Raw genomic sequence first — 16,903 nt, forward strand, 5'->3', positions numbered from 1 at the left:
AGAGACACACAAGTGCTCATGTAGGTCCTTCAGGACCATCGGACCCCGGCGTCAGCGTTCAGAAAGACGCGGCTAAAAGCCCTGGCTGGGAGTCAGGGCCACGGTCCAGTCTTGGCCTGCCTGGCTCTGGTCACTCACTTTCCCGTGCACGCCTTGGTTTTTTCATCTGTCAAATGAAGGTCCTGTTTTTTGGGGGGGGGTTTAAATAAATTTATTTATTTTATTTATTTATTTTTGGCTGCGTTGGGTCTTCGTTACTGCGCGCGGGCTTTCTCTAGTTGTGGCGAGCGGGGGCTACTCTTTGTTGCGGTGCGTGGGCTTCTCATTGCGGTGGCTTCACTTGTTGTGGAGCACGGTCTCTAGGCTCGCGGGCTCAGTAGTTGTGGCGCACAGGCTTAGTTGCTCCATGGCATGTGGGATCTTCCTGGACCAGGGCTCGAACCCACGTCCCCTGCATTGGCAGACAGATTCTTAACCACTGCGCCACCCGGGAAGCCCGAAGGTCCTGATTGAAACGATTCTTACAGTCCCTCTGGTTGTCAAAATTCTGCCTTGACCGGTTCTGTTTTTCTTTCCTTTTCCCTCTCATGGGACATTGGGAATGCCCAAGCTTGGGGCGTTCTGCCATTTTCTTCCTTCCGTGAAATTCCGAAGCTCTGAGAAACCCTAGGGAACCCTTGACCACTAAGGTTTTCTTTGAAGATGATGCAAGGAGAGGCTATGTCCAACAGGAGAGCACAGCATGGCAGAGGACTAGCCATTGTAATCCTAAGGAGTGAGGAGGGAACCAGGTAAGACGGAGACTCAGTCATACCCACCTGTAAAATGGGGGAAGTAATCCCTGTACAGTTGAACTACTAGGAAAACAAAAGAGATGGCTGCTAAGGAAGCATTTTTTAAAATAGAAAAGCCCTACACAAATATATTACACATAATAACAAACACACACACAAAAAAACACACACTGAGCTATATGACTCCAGCAGTCTCTAGCCTCCAAGAGGGGAAGCAAAACAAGAGCATGTCTGGGAGGGAGGGGGCAGGTCTTTGGGAAGACGCTGCCAGTCTGTCTTTCCTTCAGGACAACAGCTGAATTCCAGAGCCTCATCAGACGGGACCTCCATGTCTCTGCAAAACTAAACGGACAAGCATGACCTCCCCTTGGCAGTTAACCTTATTGAAGCTGTCTGGGAGGTGAGACATTTATTAACACAGATGGACTGCCTTCCGAGGGGGCCCCGCTGCTGAAGGCTCAGCAGAATGAATCCTTCCCCAGATGCAATAAGTCTCTGCTTCAGTGTGGAATTTGATAACATTCCGCTTGCCAAAGGGCCTTGATGGAAGGGAAACCGTGCTTTTGACATGGGAATAGTCAAACCATGGGGCTGAGGAGCTCTACCTGCAAACACCGGTCCTGGGAGGCACATGGTTTCATAATTCTGGATGAGCAGCTGCAAACTCAATTTCCCTGTCTGGGATCTGGGTTAAAACTCTCTACAGTGGGGATGGGGGTGGGAGGGAGAGGGGTAAAAATATCCCTGATGAGTCATCCATTCAAATGTTCTCTATACTGGAGACCCAGAACACATACCAGTATTTAAGATGAGATATTTGGGAAAAATTCTCTGAACCAGCTTAAGCAGCACAGAAAATGTATCAGCTATCTACTGCTGTGTAACAAACAATCTTAAAATTTGACACTTTAAAACAACAAACCTTTATTGTCTCACGGTCTCTGTGGGTCAGGAATCCAGGCTAGGCTCAGCCGGTACCTCTGCCTCTGCATCTCCCAGAGGCTGTGTTCATCTCAAGGCTCCACTGGGGTGGGAGTGGGGAATGCTGTCTGAAGGACTGATATGATCTGACTGATATTTTAAGGTTCTGAGTGGGTGAGTATTTTACTTATTCAGTGAATATCCAGAGCAGTGGTTCTCAATCCGAGCAGTACATTGAAACCCTAGGAGAGTTAAAATAAGAAAAGAAAAGCTTACACTCCACCTCAGAATGACTGAATCCAAGTCTGGGGGCGGGTAGCATCCAGGCATCAGTTTAAAAAAATGAAACATGGACATACATACACTACCAAATGTGAAACAGATAGCTAGTGGGAAGCAGCCAGATAGCACAGGGAGGTCAGCTCAGTGCTTTGTGACCACCTAGAGGGGTGGGATAGGGAGGGTGGGAGGGAGAAACAAGAGGGAGGAGATATGGGGATATACGTATATGTATAGCTGATTCACTTTGTTATACAGCAGAAACTAACACACCATCGTAAAGCAATTATACTCCAATAAAGACGTTAAAAAAAAAAAGAACTCAATGGTGAAAATACAAAACAAAACAAAAAAAATGAAACAAAAAACCTCTGAGAGTGATTCTACTGTGAAGTCAGGGTCCAGATCTAGGGCCTAGAGAAGGGTTGGCAAACTACACCCCAAATGGGCTTTTCTCCCCAAATTGAAATGTCACAACAGCCTTTTCAGTCCCTCATGAAACCGTGGTGTGATGCCCTCCCACACAGGTTCCTGAGGCACAGCCTCTGAGCATTCAGAGGTTCAGAGGCAGCGTCACTGGCTGTAGCCAAGAGCCGGGGCAAAGTGTGGACCATGTGCATGAACTGGTTATGTCCTAGGGCAGGATGTGCAAGGCCCACACCTCTGTTCCCAGCGCTGCCTTCTTTGGAGAGTTTTGCTCATGGGAACAGCCCAACATATGTCCAACACGAGGGGCGTTTCCCTGGTGCAGTGGCTATCAGCCGCGACCGAGCATCCTTAGGACCCCTGTGCAGCTGAAGAGAACTAAACAGTAATCTGATGCTGGGACCACAGCAGATTCTGGGGAGTCTCATTCAGTAGGTCTGGGGTGGCAGCTGCTTCGCTGAATGTTGTAAACAGACACTCATGCCTGGGAATCATCGTATTAGACTCTAGCAGCTAGAGCAGTGATTTCCAAACATGAACATGCATCAGAATTCCCTGGAGGGCTTGTTAAAACACAGGTTGCTGGGCCCCATCCTAGAGTGTCTGGGAGTTCTGGGGTGGGATCCATGAATGTGCATTTCTAGCGGCCTCCTCGGTGTTGCTGAAGCTCCTGGCCTGGGGACAAGTCTATGAGAAGCAGTTTCAGCGGATCGTGAGGTTCTCCCACGAAGGGGACTTGAAGAGGCAGAGGAGCGCAGGCTGCGTTCTAAGCACTTGAGTCCCGTTGCTAAACTATGCGCAAGGCAGACGGTGTCTCCAAATCTCTCTACGGTTGTGTGTAGACGCCTGCCGAGTCCCCTGAGGGGCTCAGCGGGGTAGCCTAACATCAGCTGGTCTCTCCTGGAAGGCACCAGAGAAAGAGCAAGGGTGATGAATGAAGGGTGAGGAAAACAAAGCCTTCCGAAAATGAAATTACTCAGAGCTCCTTTAAAACCCACCACCAGTGGGAACCCGAAAGTGTCATTATATAACCCGTGAGTGTCATTAGGCACTTCGCTTCTGTCCCACCCACTTCTGCCAAGCTTTGTGTTTGGGAGAAGCAGAAGGGGGTCTTGAGAGCTTCCAGACTCACCGCGTAATGCCCCACATTCCCCTGCCCTGACAAACTTCCTCAAAAAGTAGGACTTGGATCTGTCTGGAGCCAAACCCCAGAGCTTCCCGTCCATCAGTTAATATTTATGGGGCCTTCACAATGAGCTAAGCAGGGATATAAAAGGAAACAGTTCCTGCAGACTGTTATTAAGCCAAAGGAGAACAAGCACCTCGCCTTCCTTTTCACAGGGTGTTGGCAGCTGGGTGGTTTGTGTCTGGGTCAAAATGAGCATTCGACCACTCAGCCCCTAAGCATTTATTGAGCACTCTGGATGTCACAGGCTCTGTTCTAGGCTCTGGTGGTGTGGCCGTGAGTGAAACAGACAGAAACCGCTGCCAGAGTGGCGGGGAGAGCAGAGAAGCCCTAAAAAGCTTAGGGGCAGAAGCTAGAGGCCGATACCCACACTCGGGAGCCCCATCCTGTGACTGGGTCAGCTGGTCTGCTAGAGAGCTGCTTGTGCATTTCATATGCCCTTTTCCAAAATCTACTATTGGGGCTTAAACACCTGCAGTTTCAAGGCCAGTGGGTGAAGGGGTCTGAGTTTAGACACGTGAAATGCACTTTCTCCACAGAGGAATCAGATGCTTCTTGGATTTCCAGATCTCTTGCCTGAATGAAATATTCACTCTAAAGCCACGAATCTGAAGCCTCGACCACCGCCTGCCTCGCCCTGGGACATCTTCTCCGCAGCAACTCTTCCCCGCAGCATCTTTGTGCCAGTTCAGAGGCTGCCTTGACCCTTGCTGGAAGCTGTGGTCAATGGTGGCTTCTTGACCTCCCATCCCCAAAGGGACAAGTGGTTTTCCTACAGGTAGCGCCCTTCTTGGAAGGTGGCTGGGTACTAAGGAACCCAGATCCCCAAATCTGAGCCTGACTGGTGTTCTGAATCAGAATCTTGTGAGGGTGAGGTTCACGGTGACAGGTACCATTTGCTTTGTCCAGTGTGGCGACCCCAGCGCCTAGCACTTTGCTTGGTTCCCAATAGGTGAGTGAAGGAATGAATGAATGAATGAATGAATCAGAAACAGTTCATGGAACTTTGGAGTCTCAAGGGCTTGTGCCAGGAACACTTCCCCACCCTCGTGCGTGTCACGTTGACCTCACCGATGACACTCACAGTGAGTGCCCATGGGGCATGGAGGTGAGACATGAGGCCACAATTGTCGTTGGAGACCCACAGAATAGGAGAAACATCCACCTGACAACCCACACGATTGTCCCGCGAGGGATGAATGGAGGGATGAATTGTGAGCTGGAGAAAAAGCAGTGGGCCTCCTTTCCTTCCCTCCTGCAACCCCACTTCCAGACATCTGGTAACAAGGGGGAGCTGGGGTAAATTTTGAAAGAGAAGGATTTGAACTCATTACCTTTAAGAGCAATAGATCTGGGCTGAATGGGGATTGAGCCCCGTATTTGGAGATGAGAAGGAGGAAACAATACATAAAAGAAGCTCAGCATGGTTACAGGGTGATACATGAATGTTTTTAGCATGCATAGCATGTTAGCATAAACACACCAGCCTGCGCAGAAAATGTATACAGAGCAAACCTAGTATATGTTCTACAAGGAAACAAGAATCAAAAAACCAGACAGGGCTTCCCTGGTGGCGCAGTGGTTGAGAATCTGCCTGCCAATGCAGGGGACACGGGTTCGAGCCCTGGTCTGGGAAGATCCCAAATGCCACAGAGCAACTGGGCCTGTGAGCCACAACTACTGAGCCTGCACGTCTGGAGTCCATGCTCTACAACAAGAGAGGCCGTGACAGTGAGAGGCCCGCGCACCGAGATGAAGAGTGGCCCCCGCTCGCCGCAACTGGAGAAAGCCCTTGCACAGAAACAAAGACCCAACACAGCCATAAATAAAATAAATAAATAAATTTAAACATCACAACACCAATTCATGATTAAAAAAACAAAAACAAAAAACCAGACAAGTTCATGAGAAAAGTCCCACTTGGGATAAACAATTCCACGGACTTGTTCTCACTCTATAGACCATGCTTTGCTCTCCTCTACCTTGAGGTCTTCACTCTTGGCGGTTCTCTCTTCCTGGGATGACAAGACTTCTCTCCCTGGAAAACTCCTATTCAGCTCTCAAAACTTAATTTTCATCTCCCACCCCCAAAAAGACTGCTTTCCCCAAGGACTACCATAGCACTCTGAACCTCTGCTATGGTTGCGTGTATAATTTAACACTGTGGTTGAACGTGTTACCCATCTATCTACTTTACTTGACCGTGAGTTCCTGAAGGCCAGGATCCTTTCCTATTTATGTCTCTCCAGTATCTGGCATGAAGAAGTCCTCAATACAGGTTTTTTTTGTTTTTTGTTTTTTTGATTAAACACAATGCAAAAAGACTGTTATACATCGTGTCCAATTTGAACATCCAATAGGGACACGTCTCTATGAGGAAGACCAAGTTTTCACAGAAAGTTGAAAAATACTCCCTGCATCCGGCCTTCCAAGTTGTGGACCATGGCGAAGACCACATGTGAACACTGGGTGAGAGCTACCCCATCATTCAGGAGGCCCTCTCAGGAAGCAGGGAAGCTCGCGGATGACTGAAAACTTGTTTGTACCAAATAAGCACTCACTGGAGTGTTCAAAAACCAGCAGGTTCCAACTTGAACTTTCCAGAGAAATCATTGCCATATACCCTACACTTGGTGTGACAACATGGGCAGCCAAACCGAGAATCCCTTTGCCCCTTGATGAGAGACCCATGGGAACAGCCGGAGCTCTGGTCTCAGCAAGACCTCCAAAACTTTGTGACGATAAGCCACCCCCTCTCGGTTCCCTGCCAGGTGTCTCAGTGTTGCTGCCTGAAAGAGCGGTAAGCAAGATGAAATAACTGTGGGATTTATCGCTGTGAATTAACACCAAGGTGTTCATGGCTAATGTGGTGGTATTAAGGGCGTGGTGCAGCTTTTGGTTACTGACTGCCTCCTTTGCAGGGTTATAAACTCCAGAAGAGATGTTCCCTCTTGGCTGAAACTTGGCCGCTGGCCTGAGGTTCTTCCCTGTGGCTGGGGCCCGACCTGCCTGCTCGTCAGCCTGCCGAGATCTGCCTGCAGACACTGCTGGGGCCACGAGCTTCTGGAAGACTTGCCCATTGGAAGCCACTTCTGCTGTGACACTGGCATTCGCAGCCCCTAAAGCAAAGAATTAAAGAGTGAGATTGTCATGCTCTAGAAGTGTCCAAGTCCTTATGAAGTCACCCAAAGAGCCGCCAGGAGATTGTCCATGAAGTGGACAAGGCTGTCATTATAGGGCAGGTAGCTGCAGAAATGTTAAATCAAGAACGAATCTGTTATTCTTGTGATTCAATTCTCCACCTTTCCAGCAAAAGCCCTCAAAGGGTTGCTTCAGACGAGAGGATTATTAGGGAGTGGGTAGGGTGGTGCATCTTTTATTTGGATTCCGTTTCTAAGTTATAACGTTTCTCGTCCCTTGGGCAACTCTCACATCCAACGGTGTTTTGCGCTTTGCCCATTCTCTTGTCCACAAACAAACTGTATCTCATTTTAACTTTCCTCCCTCCAGCAACCCTCTGAAGTAGGCAACAAGAGGTAATAGGACTCTGATTTTACAGATAAAGAAATCGAGTTTCGGAAAAATTCAAATGACTTTCCCAGATTCACACGGCAGTGACCAGATGCAAACCCAAATCATCTGACGCCAAGCCCACTGCCCAGACTTTCCACCCTAGCATGTTCTTAAAAAAAAAAAAAAAAAGTCAGCATTTTTCTCCCACCTGGTCCCACTTCCTGCAAAGCGGACGGGCAAGAGGGTCGATGGTACTGAATTATGAATTTCCCTCTGGGAAAAGGTGTTGCTCAGTGAGCCGCGACTCTCTTCCACTTAAATTTAAGAGCAGCTCGTTTCAGTTGAGCTCAGATTTCCACTGGTTAGGGACCCAGGATGAAACGCCCTTCTGAACTCTGCCATCCAGGGTTCTGGATCAGAGAAAGAGAACCAAGGCAGATGGCTCCAAAGACCATTGCCAGACCCTACACCCCAATTAGACAAGAGCTATATAGTAACGTAACCTTATCCCCCAAGTCCTCAAAAAGCTATAACGTGGTAAAAGGAACCAACAAATTAGTAACCCATTACCTTCAGATTTTAATTAGTGATGGGAACTAGATCCAACGTGAACGCCTCCCTAGAAATTCTTCCTGTTCCAACCACCTGGCAGGGACATTCACTCCGATCTGGGAGTGCTTTCAGGAAGCTAGCAACAACCAGCTCAACCCGCCGCATCTTCTAAGATGAAGAAAACAACCCTTGGATAAGCCACGGAAGCCCAGCTAATGACTCCAGCAAGGCTCAGAGACTCATGTAAAAGGGCAAGCGTGTTGGTCACCGTTGCCTCTGATTTCTTAGCAAATTTTGGCTGAACCATGTAGAAACCAAAGACCGAGCGACACCTCATTTTCATACTTGGAGATTTAAGTGCTACCCTTGATTATCCACCTGAACAGGATTCAGTAACACAGAGTGTGTAAAGAGGTACTTGTGTTGAATTTTGAGATGAACTAAATATGCTTTATTTTGCAATTGCTTCCCTACCTGCTTAGAGTTGCTTTGGCTCACATTTATGTCTTGTGTAGCCCTTGATCACACATCAGCCATGCAATGGGAAAAAAAAAAGCGATGAGAGGGGCACATGGACCGAATATGAAGGATACAACACGGGATTGCACACATGAAGCGCCTGCATGGCATATGGCCCTTGGTTCTTGCTCACAGCCGTTTTCCTTGCTGACCAATGAAAGGAGGAAGAATTAGTTTTAGTGTCTCCTATGTCCAGGGAATTGTCTCCGTCACTGCCAGTCCTCAGGCCCCACCACAACTGCTGCTTCGCTGAGATGACTTGGCAGGTGATCCGCAGGATGCCCGTGGGTGCTCTCGGCCCCAGATCCGTTGGAGCAATCCACAAGGTGATGGGGAGCAGACATCCCTTCTCTTCCCTGGGACCTAATTGAGGGTAAGCCCAGGATTGTAATCCATGTCACCAAAACTTGACTTCTTCCTTCTGCCTTTCTGGTCTTCCCCAAACCAGAAAGATGTAGATCATGTAGATCTAAATGAACATCTACATCTTTTCACAGAAGGGTCAGGAAGATCTCAGAAAGCAACACTGGGAACTCCACCTTACTTATTTCCTTGTACCGCACCAAGAGGAAGAGGTGCCATAGAACTCAGGAAGGCGGGGGTCCCACATGGGTGCCCCCTTTTCCTGACCTGTCCATTTCCTCATTTTCCTCAAGAAATTCACCCTTCGACAGAGGAATGACTAAAGAAGATGTGGTACATATATGCAATGGAATACTACTCAGTCATAAGAAGGAACGAAATAGTGCCATTTGCAGAGACATGGATGGACCTAGAGATTGTCATACAGAGTGAAGTAAGTCAGAAAGAGAAAAACAAATATCATATAATATCGCTTATATGTGGAATCTAGAAAAATGGTACAGGTGAACTTATTGGCAAAGCAGAAATAGAGTCACAGATGTAGAGAACAAACTTATGGTTACCAAGGGGGGGAAAAGGGAGTCGGACGAATTGGGAGATTGGGATTGACATATACACACTACTGTACATAAAATAGATAAGTAATGAGAACCTAATGTTTAGCACAGGGAACTCTACTCGACGCTCTGTGGTGACCTAAATGGGAAGGAAATCTATCAATGAAAAAGAGTGGATATATGTATATGTATAATTGATTCACTTTGCTGTACAGCAGAAACTAACACAACATTGTAAAACAACTATACTCCAATAAAAATTAATTAAAAGAAAAGAAATCCACCCTCCCCCTCGTTCCCTACTTACATCTTGCAAATTTAGCATTCTACTAGATGCTAATGGAGGATCTATCTCGTCGACATGTGTTTGGAAACAGAAGGAAATGAGTCCCAAGAGTTGGGAAGAAGGTAGGAGCTCAAGTTCACATTACACCTTCAATAGAAAGCTGAAGCTGATATGCTTCAAGTTGCCTAAGAAGCAAGCTCTCGTCCTCACAACCAGCATCATTATTTTCTTCTTAGACACATCCCTTATGGGTCTTAGATGAGGAAAACACGTCCCTCCTAATAGTACAGCTTAGATTTTGTTCCTTTTGAAAACAATAATTCTGGAATTATTGTACTAAAATGTATTTGATTCCAGAGATTTACTTATATAATAAGAGTATATTATGAGTGGATGAAATTTACTCTTCCAGGTAGATGGTGACAGTTACAATCAGATAGTGCTGGTGACCTAATCTTTCCTCGGTTTATCTCACCGCAAACTGATAATTCAGAGGTGGTTTTCCAGAGTCTTCTTTTCATGAACAAAGCTTGCCTTGAGCTCCTTCCCATGATGAGATGAAATATAAGTAAAGTTAATAATGGAAAGAACCCCGGAAGTTTCCCCTATTGTGTGATACGTGTTACATAGCTGCAAAATGACAGCAAGCAAGACGTGAGTGTTTTAACAGGCGAGGTCAGCTACTCACAGAACTTGATGGGAAAATTGGCCTTCTTGGTGGAGGAAGAATGCCTCTTCTCAGCTGAGCCCACAGATGTGGGAGAATGTGTGTTTTTTACAAAATGGGATGCTCCCTTAGCCTGCCAGATTACTCAAATAACCCCTGTGACCAGTGGGTGACAGATCATTCTCACGTCTATAAACAGATATGAATAGATTACATAGAATAGGCAAAATAAATCAAAATTGGTTGAACTTTTTCAACCAGCCATGAAAGAATACACGGAAAGCCCACGGGAATTTGATACTTCTCTCTGAAGAACTCCACCAGCAAATGCGATGCTTGTAAGACCAGTCACTATTCCATGCATTCATGTGATGTGTGTATTATTTCAAAGCCCTTTCACATCTCTAACTTGTTAACATCACAGTCTGTGAGGCTCATTGTGAGGACATTTGTATCTGTAGGTTTCAAGTGATAAAATGGACAGCAAGGGTAAGTGACTTTTTCACAGTCACATGATCTAATTGAAGCTATGCCCAAGATTGTAATCCATGTCACTGAAACTTGACTTCTTCCTCTCCTCCCCAAACATAAGGTTCTGGTTAACTCATGCCATCTGGGTCATTCCATTTCCAAGGAGAATAAGTGCCTTTTTTTTTTTTTTTTTAAAGGGAACGCTATTTACTTATTTATTTATTTATTTGGCTGTGTTGGGTTTTCGTTTCTGTGCGAGGGCTTTCTCTAGTTGCGGCGAGCGGGGGCCACTCTTCATCGTGGTGCGCGGGCCTCTCACTATCGTGGCCTCTCTTGTTGCGGAGCACAGGCTCCAGACGCGCAGGCTCAGTAATTGTGGCTCACGGGCCTAGTTGCTCCGCGGCATGTGGGATCTTCCCAGACCAGGGCTCGAACCCGTGTCCCCTGCATTAGCAGGCAGATTCTCAACCACTGCGCCACCAGGGAAGCCCCTAAGTGCCTTTTTAAGCTAGACTAAAGGAAATAATAATCTAGAACTGCTTTGTCCTCTTGACCTTAAGGCACCCTTGTTAAGTGTTGACAGGCATTTGTCAGAATGAATGAATGAAAAAGAGAGGGTGCCCATCTCCCCCTCTTCCCTTTTCATGTCCTGTGGTTATTGCTCAGGTATTTCAGCCCCTGCTGTACCATGGAACAGGATTAGACAGGTTAGCTTGGCATCAGATTTCAGACTCTTCACTTTTTCACTTTTCTTCTCAGCACGTAGGCTTGAGAACTGACACCAAGACAGGAAGAGGGAAAGTGGCAGAGGCAAAAAGGAAGATTAAAAGTTGATAGACAACCCAGAGAGATAGAGGGGAGAGTCAGAAAGTGGGGACGTAGAGATCCCAAGGGATTGCATGTAGCCAAGCAAATGGTATTATGTGGTGGCCATGTCAGTGTTTGACCCGGAGACATCTGAAGCCTTAAAAACGAGGGAGGGGATGAGGGAGTCAGGTAGAAAGCACACAGGAGAAAAGTAAAGTCTCATCAAAAGCGGGAGGATCAATACCGACTGTTAAATTCTGTGCATTCTAGTCCTTGACGAAAAATAGATACAGCATTTACTGAGATGACGATCTGTGTAATCTCCAGTGGATAAAAAATAAAAGCAGTTTTTTTAATTGTCTTGAGCTGTAGCAGGAGAGAATAGAGGAAAGGTGCCAGAAAAGATGCCTGATCAATCGTGAGGCTGATTTTAAAAGAGGCCAAGTGATCCAGGAGTGCATTAGAAGAGGGGACTCCATTTATTGCCTGGATAAGAGGCTGAGCTGACCTCCAATGGCCCACTTGAATTCTACATTCCACAGCTGCCATGTGTAGGAGACAGTCTCCCAGCCGGCACTGAATCCCACAGCAAGGTGAGGTTAAAAGCCGAAAGGACCTGCTGATTGTCAAGTTCAATTTCTTCAGTATGATGATCGAGAAGGGCACAGAATTTGGAGTCAGAGCCTTGGGTTTACTTCCTGAATCTTTCACTCACTGTGTGACTCTGGGTGAATCACTGGAAGTCTCTCTGTGCCCAGTGTTTCCATTGCGTATGACATAAATGATCATGCTCATCACGAAGTATCACTGTCAGCATCATACTTGCAGAATAGGAGTAAAAGTATTCAGTGCCAGAAGATAATTTGTAAGTGTTGATGTCATTCATCGTAGAGCGTCAAGACCCAAGGGGTAAATTAACACTCAACTGGCTAGTTAATAAAATAGCCGAGACCATAACCTAGCTAATGCTTCTTGCTAGCTGAGAACCAGTGATTCAAGGGTGTTTATAAATGTTATCATGTGGTGATTTATTGAGATGCTCCCTTTTGCCATCTGGATTGAGCCGTGAACAAACCAATTGCCAAGGCATTCGTTTTCTTCCCACTCATCCTGAGGGTGCAGAAAAGGAGTGCTTCCCTCAGAGATCAATATGGCAGCTTCCCAAGGGCCGTGGGAGCTTCCCATTCAGCTTGGCCATGAAGAAGCAGCAGTGGGCAGCCTGGGGAAGGCATGCCAGCACGCTCACAGAAAGCCTATCAAGGTCATAACAGAAATCTTCTGGGGTGCAGACAACCCCTATGGGGCCGAGAGGTGAGTACCATCTTAGGAAGGAAAATGGGACAAGTCACAAGCAAAGGCACTCTTCTGCAGCTCCTCATGAGATTGCCTTGTGTTGCCTGCCCAGAATGCCAGCTAAGCCATAAATACACTCATTGGGCGACTCCCAGCAACCTGTTCATCCCTGCTGGGAAACAGTACATCCGGCCCTTGACGGCACTCGTATGACTGCTTGGCTGAGAAGTGGTATTTTAAAGAAAGAGAGAAAAAAAACCACCCTATTATTTTACCTGGTAATTGACAACAAGTTTCTCATGAGTAATTTTATAGCACTCAGGGTGTGCCGGGGTTTGATTTAACTTCTCTTTACAGGAGCCTCAAACTTGCAGTACAAACACTATTTTGAATGGAATGAAACATGCTTCAAACATCTGTATGGATCTTGTCAAAGTTTTCATTGAAATAGTCTGATCCCCTGCATCATTAAAGGCCCATTTCATAGTTTCCTCTCTCAAATTTTACTTTGGGGAAGAGAAAACATCTCAGATTGGGGATCCTGAAAGATTTTAACGAATATAACAACTCAAGTTGTTATATCTCAAATCTAGTCTACGTATATTTTTTTTCCTCTTCCCCTCCTAGTATCCTTATATCCATCAATGAAATCATTTTCTATGATTCCCCACCCCCTCTTTCCTTTCTCTTGGGTACTTGCTTTTGAAAACACAGAACTTTTTCCTTCTCTTTTCCACTTCCCATGGGCACTAAGTAACGAAGATGTGTCCTTTCTTCTTTGAAATCTCTTTTATCTACACTTTCCTTTCCCTTTCTATTTGCTACTGATGTAGATGAGCTCTTACCCCTTGCAGGTGGATCGCCAGCCTTCTAACTCCCGGACACTATTCACTCTTCCTGGAGTATTTCTCATACCAGGCAGAACCACGAGAGTTACTGCAAACGAAATTAAACTAAACTAAAACAAACAGATACTCTGGATGCTGTGTATTTACTAAGTCCCCCAGCTAATCCTGATGTTCTGCCATGGCGCGAAAACACTGCCCCATTTGCTCTTGGTGGCAAGGCGGTCTCTGTGATCACAGCATCTCCTGGGACACGTTCTCGAACTCCTCATCAGCCACAAGGAGCCACATCTGTTGCCTGCTTACTGTGTGCCAGGTATCTCCTCAGTGTTTGCTGCCGACACTGTTAAGGAGCTACCACTACACACTCTTCGTGGAAGAGAAATCTTCTGCCATCAACATCTAAAACCTCAACAGAAGTGACTTCCTATCTTCCCCATGAGCGTGGACATTAGGGAAGACAGACAACATCTGAGTGAGTTAAAATCTAAACTCGCATAGACATTGTTCTCTTTACTTATTTGAACATCAGTGGAAATCATCAAATCATTGCAGACAGCAAGTGAGAAGTGAAGGAAATGCATGTGTCTTTTGGACAGAATTGGAGGTAGCAAGCAGAGAAGAAAAATGGAAAGGCTGAAACAAACAAGTAACTGCCCGTTTAGGACATGGGCACTGCCCACCAGTGCACTGGGACCTGTGGTCATTGTCAACTGAGTAGCTTGGCCTCGTTTTACGTTTTAAAGAAAAGCCTTAGAGATCGGGCCCCTGACCCAGGCTGTTTGGGCAGGGACTTGTTCAAACTCCATCCTCCATGGAGTAGAGTTCTTGGACCCCTCCCCAGTTTCCTCCAATAATGCTGTCCACCTTCACGTCAGCTCCATCACGTCCTTGCTAATCCCAGCAGAGTCTTCTCCCTGCACTTGCCTCCCCTGTCACCCTGGCCCCAAGAAAAGCAAAACCAGGCAAGGGGGGACGGCAGGATTACCGCAAATGAAGTAAAGCTAATCCCAGGCAAGGGCCTTTTATCCAGGAAAAGTCTCCATCGAGCCGTCATCACAGCCCTCCACAATCTCCTCTTAATAACTCGCATGCCGGAATGTTGCAAAGATTAAACCTTTGGAGGAATGTGGTGCTTTGTAGCCCTGACATGGAGCGCTCTGAGCCAGGGGAAGGGGGGGCAGATGGAGGGCGAGACAAAAGTGAACAGACGCTGCAATCTTTCTGCTAAGAGCCTTTGTTCAGCTGGCACGTTATTTGGTGATCTAGATGAGGCATAATAATGCGCTTTATCTGTTCAGTTTATTATGTGTGTGTGTCATAGGTGTACATGCACGTTACTGGCTATAAAATATATATAATAGGTGCCAGAAAGAAAGAGAGAAGAGAGAATGTAAATGCCTCTGACTCAGTGAGAGTTTGCTTTCTCTTAGGCAAGCTGGCCTCTGGCACCCTAACTGCCACTAGCATCTCAAGCCCAGCAGTGATTTTTGAGAAGAGGCCATTTCATAAAGTAGAAACGACTTTTTAAAAATAAAAAATGACTGCGTTAATTCTCGTGTTCCAGAGCTTGGACAAAGAACAAGCAAAACAACTTTCCTTGACCTCTAGTTTATTTTCTGGAAGTTGCAGTGGAGGAGAGAAAAATAGGATAAGAAAATGACCAGGATATTATTGAAGAAATTACATTACTGCATGTTCACTTCCTGTTTGCCAACCGACTATAGCAAATTTGCGGATTTTTATGTTTTCTGGAACATGTTCTTTATTAATGAAATTTTCATGGAGGGGCTTCCATTGTGGAATTTTAAAAAGAACTTTGGGGTTAAAGAAACCTGGATTCAAATCTTGCCTCTGCCGCTCGGGAGCTGTGTGATCTTGTGTAACCCTCTTTGGTTCTTGGTTAGCTCGTTTTTAAAATGGAATAGCAATACCTACCTCGGAAGTTTCATGTAGAGTGAAGGTCATTTATGCACCCAATACACTGCACAGAGTGTTATCATTTCATATTTACAAGTATGCACCTGGGGAGTGATTTTGTTCCAGCCTCTGAGACAGTCCTTCCTACCTTCTGAAAAATAGATGGGACAACACCATGACAAGGGGATAAGATGCTGAAGGTGATTGGCTCTCTCTGACTGCCTTTGAGAAGCCATCCTAACCCCTTGCAGTGTCCAAGAAAGAAAGACAACGAATTCTAATCCATTAAGCTTCCCCAGAGCCTCAGAGCACATGTCATATCTTAGTAATGTAATTCTCTTACGAGAGCGGATTGACATCAAAATTAGTTAATTTAGACTTCCCTAAGAAAAATGGGGAGACATGCACAAAGCATCTTCAGGACCATTTGTTGCCTCTGGGTGAACTCACTATTTACAGAACATAGTTTAGAGCCCTGGATTCATGTAGGGCCAAGGCTGTGCTCTGTCACTGACCAGCTGAGTTACTCCCCAGTCATCATAAGTTGGATCTCTATAGCCACACATTCATTCACTCATTCACTCAGCCACTGTTTGTCTGCTTTAAGAATGCTCGTGGGAGTTATGATACATGCAAAGGAGACGTGACAGAAGGACACATCTGCTTGGAGACCACATCTTAAAACAATAATAGACAATTTTGACAAGACTTAAAAATTTTATCCTGGGCCTTTCTTGCTGCCTTCAGCTGTTTTGACATCCATGGAGATCATCAAAGACAGGAGAAGACAGGGAGAAGTGAAATGCACATTTTTATTAAGCAGCATTAGAGGTACTAAGAGGATAAAAAAGCAAGGATCAAAAACAAAAGAAACATCCTGTTTAAAACACGGTCGTTGCCTTCAAGAGATATTTCATCTGGAATAGAGAAAAAACTGGGCATAGGTGTATGAAGGAATCATCATTTAACGTAACAATTCACGAAAAGTCAAAGCACTATTCTTTCAACTTTTCTGAGGGTTCAAAATTTAAAAAAAAATAAAAATAAAGATGTTACATTCATTTTCACATCAGTGTCTCAAACAAAATCTGTATTATTGGAAGAGTTTAATGCAGGAAACAGTTGTCCTAACCTGAAATGCAGAGGAAATTATCTGTGAAGGAAAAAGGACTTGGGTTGAGTCTTTTGAGATAAACCATAAATCTCATGATTATTGATGAGATAAGGAACTTTTATTTCTCAAGTACATAGGCTATGCAGACACTCTGCTACGTGCTTTATCAAACTGCCCCGTGCACCTCAACATCGTTTCCCTAACATCAATAGCAATAAGTCAGATTGATAGCTCAGCAGTACCATGTGATTGTTTTTGAGGTAGATTAATGACTATGAAATATAATTACTGGTCTCAAGAAATTTCTGGACAGGAGAAATATTGAATGTTTTAATAGATAGTGTAAAAGGCGTGAGCTTTAATTCTCACCTGTTCCTCAATGAATTCTTT

The 16,903-nt window shown here is 45.5% G+C and overlaps 1 long non-coding RNA gene across 1 annotated transcript; it reads right to left on the reverse strand.

The window, feature by feature from the left end:
* Nucleotides 1-205: 205 nt before the first annotated feature.
* LOC309649665 lies at nt 206-16,678 on the reverse strand. The gene is made up of 2 exons (XR_014257242.1): nt 4,383-16,678; nt 206-4,233 (listed from the first exon to the last, which is right to left on the reverse strand). It is a non-coding gene; the product is annotated as an uncharacterized lncRNA (long non-coding RNA).
* Nucleotides 16,679-16,903: the final 225 nt, after the last annotated feature.

The sequence above is a fragment of the Balaenoptera physalus genome, assembly GCF_965194825.1.
Source record: "Balaenoptera physalus genome assembly, chromosome: 20".
Lineage (NCBI taxonomy): Eukaryota > Metazoa > Chordata > Mammalia > Artiodactyla > Balaenopteridae > Balaenoptera > Balaenoptera physalus.